The sequence below is a fragment of the Alosa sapidissima genome, chromosome 23 (assembly GCF_018492685.1).
Source record: "Alosa sapidissima isolate fAloSap1 chromosome 23, fAloSap1.pri, whole genome shotgun sequence".
NCBI lineage: Eukaryota > Metazoa > Chordata > Actinopteri > Clupeiformes > Clupeidae > Alosa > Alosa sapidissima.
In genome coordinates this window covers 21,048,537-21,056,036 of record NC_055979.1, presented here as the reverse complement: position 1 = coordinate 21,056,036, position 7,500 = coordinate 21,048,537, and the positions used below count along the sequence as shown (strand labels likewise).

The 7,500-nt window shown below is 41.0% G+C and overlaps 1 protein-coding gene across 7 annotated transcripts in view; it reads right to left on the bottom strand.

Moving 5' to 3' along the window:
- Positions 1 to 7,500, bottom strand: part of bmpr1bb (bone morphogenetic protein receptor, type IBb) — a 76,186-nt gene that overhangs the window by 39,517 nt on the left and 29,169 nt on the right. The window contains exon 1 of one of the 7 annotated variants that reach the window (XM_042081082.1): positions 5,929 to 5,966. The exons of 5 other annotated variants lie outside the window; for them this stretch is intronic. The gene's annotated coding sequence lies outside the window, so the exon portion shown is untranslated. Of the gene's footprint in view, positions 1 to 5,928; positions 5,967 to 7,500 lie in introns of those variants that run through there. One more of the 7 variants, XM_042081079.1, reaches the window with a different exon arrangement.

Sequence of the window (7,500 nt, the reverse complement as noted above, 5' to 3'; positions counted from 1 at the left end):
TACTGAAATGCAGACATGGCTATAGCACAGCTTCACATATCACGATGCAAATGCATAAGTGGTGGCCACACAAATATCCACAGTCAGAGCAACACAAATATGCACAGGGCTGCAAATCCACAAAGATCAATTGTGTCAATAATAGCTAATGGCAGGACTTTCTCTGTCTCTCTCTCTCTCTCTCTCTACACACACACACACACATGCACACACACAACTCAGCCTCTTGAAACTCCTGCCACCTGCACAATCCTTCAGACATTTAATGGTGTGTTTTCGCACCCCCCCTTCCAACAATAATGAAAACATTTCCATATGACTTCAAGACAACACAATTACAAAGGAAACCTCAAATGAATTTTTGTGCTTGTCTTTCCTTGTCCACAGGCCCCCTTACATGTGCGATTGTAATCACCGCACCTCACTCTATCATGTTAGCCAGTCAGTGGTCGGTCCACCAATTTCTCTTAAAACGCTAGCAGGGTTGTTTTGATTGTAAAACCATCTGCAGCTGGTGTCTGTGACCAAGGAGAGCGAGAGATTGCCTTGGGCTCCACAAGCGTCGGGGTTGGGGTCTGGCATCGTGTGAGCGGGACAATCCGTGGGGATCATTTCCACAATTGCACAGAGGATTCTTTAATTAGGAGGCACACGTTTATGGTCTGCTGATGGGCCCCCGCATCACAGTGATGGCGGTCGACATGGTAAACAGACGTACATACAGACGTACAGACGTAAACGAAGTACATTTACTTGAGTACATTTACTTGAGTACAATTTTGAGGGATCTGTACTTTACTCGAGTATCATTTTTTGGGAGTACTCATGACTTTACTCAAGTACATTCGAGAGGCAAATATTGTACTCTTTACTCCACTACATTTCTATCCATAACCGTGAGTACCCGTTACTACTTCTAAAAAAAAGGAAAAAAGAAAAATCTCGGAAACCCTCAATTTGTTGTTTCCCTCTCAAACGTGATTGGATTGTGCAGGCGACACTGATTGGGACAGCCTATCAGCAATCACCTTCAGCTTTCCGCCAAAGTCAACTCCATTGTCAGATTTAGATAAGAGACGAAACCATGGACGAAACAATGGATGAAGACGCAGCAGGTCCATCCCGGGAATGTGCCAACCTGTGGCCCACCTCGCCAGACTATTTCAATTTTCTGAACAAGTTAATGATAGTTTTCGCTTCAAGTGGTTCAATTACAAAATAGTATTTTGTATTTGAAATACGTATTTTAAATACATGTATTAGAAATACTGCCCATCCCTGGCAACATGGTAAATAGATGAAAATTACTTGATTTTACTTCCAATTCATTTTACATTCTCCAAGGTATAACATTTTTCATAACTCCATGTAGGACGTATCTGTACATAAATGTAAGCACTGTGGCAGTAGTAATGCAATATTTAGAAAATGTAGGCTACTCTTGTACTCTTGATACTCAAGTTCTTTTAAAAACAAGTACTTCAGTACTTTTACTTAAGTAGACATCTGACTGTTGTACTTTTACTTGTACTTGAGAAAAATTTAGCAAAGGGTATCTGTACTTTTACTCAAGTAATGAAGCTGTGTACTCTGTCCGTCTCTGGTGAGTGGACATCTGAAGTCACGTTGACGTTTGAACACAGTGGAGGGTCTCTTCACCGAGACACCAGCTGCACTTCAGAACTCCAGAGTTCCTGATTACATCAGCGTTCACATGTAGAATTACCCTTTACATATACAAATATATTCACCACGTAAAGATGAAGCTGATTCAAAAACCATAAAAACACACACACACACATAAACTAGCCGGAGGAAAACCCTTTCCACACTCAGACTTCCAACAAAAAAAAAGGCCCAGATTTCACACCTTCAGCTACACATAGCCTACTCACATGCCTAAATAAAATAACACACACACTGGATTCCAGGAAAACACACACAAATGTTGTGTTTGATGTATTGCTAGTGACAAGGGATTAATTTACATGTCATAACTAACCTGTTATTCTTGGGGCTGCAGGGCTCAATTTTGTTTCTATGAAATAACTGTGTTTTTTGACATGAGGTATGTGGACCACACAACCCAAGGCAGCAGTGGTTGCTCTCTCTCGCAGCGGATCAAACATGCTCCTTTTAACTCACACCCCAAGAAAACAGAGCTCATTCAGTAAGCTCTGGGAGTAGACGATAGCACACGCTTCAGTGACGAGACCACACAAATGGTTTTAATTAATTCAGTCACACATGGAATTGTGCCTCTTTTTGACACAGGAAAGAAGCAAACCAAACGTCTAAACCATGACAATTTAGAGAGACAAAGATGTATTGTAAGACAAAGCCTTTAAACTGTTTAAACATTCGACACTCACAAAGTTTATCATACTGACAGATGTATATTACCACCAAGATAACACTATTAGCATCTGTACCAACAACAAATTCTATAACAAAATAAAGAATTAACTTGTCATGTATCCTACATTAGCGATGACAAAAACTATTTCAAAGATTACACTTGCTGTTCTAATCCCATTCTAATGAGACTTTTAATATGCTACATATGAATTTGATCATGTGATTATGTGATCTGCTTAGCAACAGTGAAAGTGAAACGGATGGACGGCATGATGGTAATAAGAGGAATATGCTCTCATATTCCCTATATGGATTTCCCTATAGGCACTGGAGAGAAGCATTAAATTGAATTCTGTAAGCTTCTCTTGCACTTCTATCTCTGTGCTGGTGTGTGGCAATCTTTCAGTACAGTTTGTGATTTTGTGTTTTTGCAAACCTGCCAGCGCTCCATTAAATACTACATGTTCAAAAACACATTTGAGTATTTTTTGAAGACAATCAGAGCTTAACGAGGACCTCTCTTGACTACATCCAATTGAACTCTGAAGTAATGCTTAACCTCATGCACCCAGCAAGATGACGTCTAGACTGTTCTCATTATCATTCTAAGTCTAGACTAAACAAGCTGTGAAATTCAACATAAATGATAAACCATTAATCACAAGGAGGGAGAGAGCATACTAGACAGAAAAGGCAAAAATATCTTTGTTTATGGTCAGACATAAAGTTCAGCTGTCTTCAACAGCCTAAGGAAGCCAATACACTGAATTATTTTTTGGTTCAGTGGGACACTTAATGATAAACTAATGGTTAGGTATAAGTGGTTAAAATATGTTTTGCCATCATTTTGTCTTTTTACCTACAGTATAGGCCTACTTTACAACAAAGATTGTCAATTTACAAAGATATTATCAAAACATTTATTCAGGGAACAAAAAACACCTTTGGCCAACCCTCCAAGGTCTTATTAGTGAATATGCATAGTTCATCTTTAAATTTGCTAACTTTGCAACTTAATATTAGTCTGTTTTAAAGTTAAAGTTGACTGGTATTTTGCAGATGCTTTGATCCAAAGCTACACAGACTCGCAACGGCAGATTCAAAAATGGAACCCAGGTCAACATGCCGTTTATATGTCTGTGTCTATTTTGCTTGTCTGGTGGAGCATAGCATCAAAACCGTCAATCCCAAACCTTTAGCACTTAAGCCAACTATAGATTTGGTGATGCCAATCGATGTTCGACAAAAGCATCAGCTTCAATGTCCCTCACTGGGCGTATTTTCCACTGTAGACGAAATGTGCTGCATATCATAATGTATTTTCACTGGCTCCTATTGTCTTGGTCAGCAGGTACTTCAGCAGCAACGCTGCAATGATTCACCCCCATGTCTAAGCAGAGAAAAAAACGAGGTCATCAGCATATATTTCCACCCCTGTGTCGCTTGCCATCCCTGTGTTTTGCTCTCCACAGTAATGGCTCGACGAAAACAAAAGGAAGTGGTTGGGGAGAGGAGAGGGCTGATCGATTGGGGGTTGCTGTCTGCCCTGGGATGATGATGGCTCCCCACAGGGGCCGGCGTCCATCGCGGAGGGATTTTCGGAGGGGCTAATGTGTCTGTGGGCCGTCGCAGCGAGCAGTCGATAAGTCCTGGAAACGCTATCCATCTCTGAAACATCACTCCTTCACTTACTGTAAGCGCGCGTATTTGTGGACGGGACGGGAGGTGCTGCACTGCTGACATGAGAAGGGGAGCGGAATACGCTGGCCATGGCACAGCACAGATGCTGGCTATACACATTGCACAGATGCTTGCACACACACACACACATACACATACAGTACACATACACAAACACACACACACACACACACACACACACACACATATACACCTTCTCTTTCTCTGTTTCACTCTCTCTTTCTCTCTCACACACATAAATACATAGTGTGTATTCTGAAAGGCGCTATATATATATATATATATATATATATATATATATACTGCTTGGTTGAATTTCCCATTGTCCTACGTAATTTAGAACGACCATTAACCGTATGTTATTTGCACACCTATGAAGTAGATCCATTATTTTGGCCGTATCACACTTGTATATTAATTCGCCGAACTCGTTGTGAAGTTTAAATGAACCGTCACGTTGCATGTAAAATGACGAGCTGTAAAATGCAGACGTTCAGAACATAGTAACATTGTAGCATATGACGGAGGTGGCTTTTAGCTAGATGGATGACAGCAGGCTAAGTAAAATAGCAATGTTTCAAAGCCAAAGTTCATCAGAATCTTGGGATATGCCTGATTGACAACGGGAGAGATAGAACTAAAGACTGGCCTTTGGCCGTAGCAACCATCCATTTAGAACTAGTAACGGCAGTTTATCCTGCAAGTTGAGAAATTAGTTGATATGTGTCGGAAGAAAGTAGTTCTACAAACAAGACATTTTTGGCGACTAAAAACGTTTAAATTGTAACAGGAAATGAACACAACGCAAGTGGCAACAGTGGAATAAGCGGGATAATGGACTCCACGGTGGTCCGTCTCCGCTTCGTGTCGGGGCCGTTTTACAACCTTGACCGTGCATTAACTTCTGTGAACAGACCACCGTGTCGTCCATTATCCCTTACGTGTGTGTGTGTGTGTGTGTGTGTGTGTGTGTGAGAGAGTGTGTGTGTGTGTGTGTGTGTGTGTGTGTGTGTGTGTGTGTGTGTGTGTGTGTGTGTGCAATCATGTATGTATTTGTGTGTGTAGCGATTTTTGCATTGTTAGTTTGCTGATTTTGGATAAATGTAAAGTTTTGAATTATATTAGAACACTGTACTGTAAGACACTGAATAAGTATCTAAAATAGTTGGCAGACAAGAGAGGCGATCCTGTTTTGCTTAACTCTACTCCTACTCCTATTCTCTGTGACATTTTCTTAACTGATGAAGCTGTTGTTCAGTTGGGGATCAGTATTCATGCCATCCCCCTTTCACTTTTAAAGCCTTCTGTTCAAAATAAATATGTCTCAGGCCCTCAGGCATGAAGGAAGAGAAGGCCCCCATATCTATTAACCCCGCCAAAGGCTAACACACGCGTCAATCACAGATGCAAAGGACCGAAGGAGCGGAGAGAATGGTGGTCGTCACGCAAATTATTTCTCCCCTCTGCCTCCCGCCCCCGCTCTTTGACCTCTGACCCCTTGCCGTGACCCCAGGCGGCCTGAATTAGCAGCACCTGAGGCGTGACACTGTCGAGCACAGTAGGGGGGCTCTTTTCTTCACAGGTGTAGAGGTCACTCACATGCCCCTCAACTGAGATCAATGAACTTGTTAAACTTGCTGTTCAACTAGACATGTTGTTCAACACAAAACACCCTCAAAGACCCTCCTAAACAAAAGCATCCTCTTTTTTTAAATTATTTAAATAAATTGGGTTAAACTCAGCTGAAATATATGTGTGAATAGAAGCTTTGGGATTGACATTGAATGAGATCATAAGGATTTGTATCACACTCACTCACTCACAAAGCACACTGGTAACAAAAAAGAAAAGTCCCAAGAGATGGCACACCTAGAATCTAGAACATTCTGTTGCTGTGGCCTTTCTGTGACTGTGCAGTCAAGTCTTTAGGAACACAGCGGGTCCTGTCCATGTGATGTGATTAACTGAAGACCATCTATCAGATTAAGTGATTTGGGAAGAGCTGGATAAGAGATTTGATTTCCGTTGTTGGGCGCAATACTCCACCTACCCAGGACAAGAAAAGAAAAAACATTGAAGGCTGCTTACTGAGTGAGCTAAGAGGCATGTTAACACAAAGCCTTGAGAAAATATTTATTCTGTGCCCTCACTATATAATACATGTAATATATTGTTAACATCCAAAGTCACTGACACTAAAAAGAGCAAAAAGCATGTCATAAGCACATACAGCACTATGAAATGGTTTCAGTGACTCTGGTTCAGTCAGGCCGATTCCCTCCTGTTCAACTGCTTTATTAACATGTGAGTCTAAATTTAAAAAATGTGAATTTTTTGAGAAACATAAATCTCCCCTCCCAGTGTAGGAACAGACAGCCTTAAGTGGGCCTAAAGCAGATAAAAAACACAAATCACAGGGCTTAAGAATCTAACTGAAAGCTCACACCCGTGTAATTATCACTCAAAAGGATACAGAACCAGTATAATGTGTTGGCTATGTCTGGTGTCTGGGACTTTATATGTGACAACACTAACCAGACTGTCCTGCTTGTAAAACAGCATTCTCGGGAACAATAGAGTTATAAATTTCTTGTGTTTCCAAATGTCACCCAATAAAGAGGAGTCTTTATGACTGGTTAGATTTGAAAGACACCTCGTAACACTAATTTCATTATTCATTAAAAGACAGGGATTGACAGTTAAACAAATTTTATTTTTATAATGTCATTAGCACATGTTGGAGGAAATCAGAGAATGATGAAACTGTGACTGTTGCTAAGCTACCACAACATCCCTGCAAAGATCAACACAGTTAACGACAAGAGACAGGGTTTTAAACTAAGTCAAGTAATGAAAGAAACACAAATCCAGAAGTATACAGGGTGTTATTTTTTCTTTTTTTAATAAGGGCAAGCAGGATCATTTTAAAGGGACACCAGGCAAGCCTGATGCTTTTTCTCTACGAAACTCCCCCTCGCTCGGTCTGAAGCTCTTTTCCTTTTCTTTGCGTCTTCCGTCAAGGGTTTTCGCTGCTTCTTCGCCGGCTCTGCCATTATACACACGTTTGCAACAATCTCTAGTGTTTCGTTAGCCTGCCTCTGTGCTGTAAACTGATCCTGCTTCGGTTGGCGGGTAGGATACAACGAACTTGCAAGTGGGATATTCTTCCTACAGGCAGTAGGGGCGGGCGAGAGAGCCTTCATTCGCCCCGTAATGAGTCATTTAACCATATACCGACTTACGAAGATGATTAATTAATTAGCAGCCAACTATTTTCTCTACTCACAGCTTGTGAAATAATAAGGAAGCCAAAGTTATTTATTCATTACTTCTGAGTATGTGCCCTGTACTACAGTAAAACTGATCATGCTCTTGTTTTTTTTAGAACGGCTCCTATTCCTTCCATCAAGCCAATTGACAACAGAGTGAGAGTAGGCTTGA